Source organism: Poecilia latipinna, unplaced genomic scaffold, assembly GCF_001443285.1.
Source record: "Poecilia latipinna isolate Pla-1442-1.1 unplaced genomic scaffold, P_latipinna-1.0 Scaffold13, whole genome shotgun sequence".
NCBI lineage: Eukaryota > Metazoa > Chordata > Actinopteri > Cyprinodontiformes > Poeciliidae > Poecilia > Poecilia latipinna.
Window position 1 is genome coordinate 178,396 of NW_015112629.1, and position 256 is coordinate 178,651.

Consider the following 256-nt stretch of genomic DNA (forward strand, 5'->3'; position numbering starts at 1 on the left):
TGGTTGGTGGTGTGCTTCGTGATTTTTTTCAATTAAAACAATGTACCTTGGCTCAAAAAAGGTTGAAAAACACTGATCTAACTCCTTAATACTTCTGAAGCACTAAGCAACGAAAAACTATAGAAAATGTTTAGGTTCCACTCTATAAGGTTTATGTTTTCCTTCTGAATTCCCCCGACTCCAGAATGTGACCGCGAACATAAAGACTGCAGTTCCTTCCTCGTCAGGTGGAGCAACAGTGGTAGTTTTCTTGCTG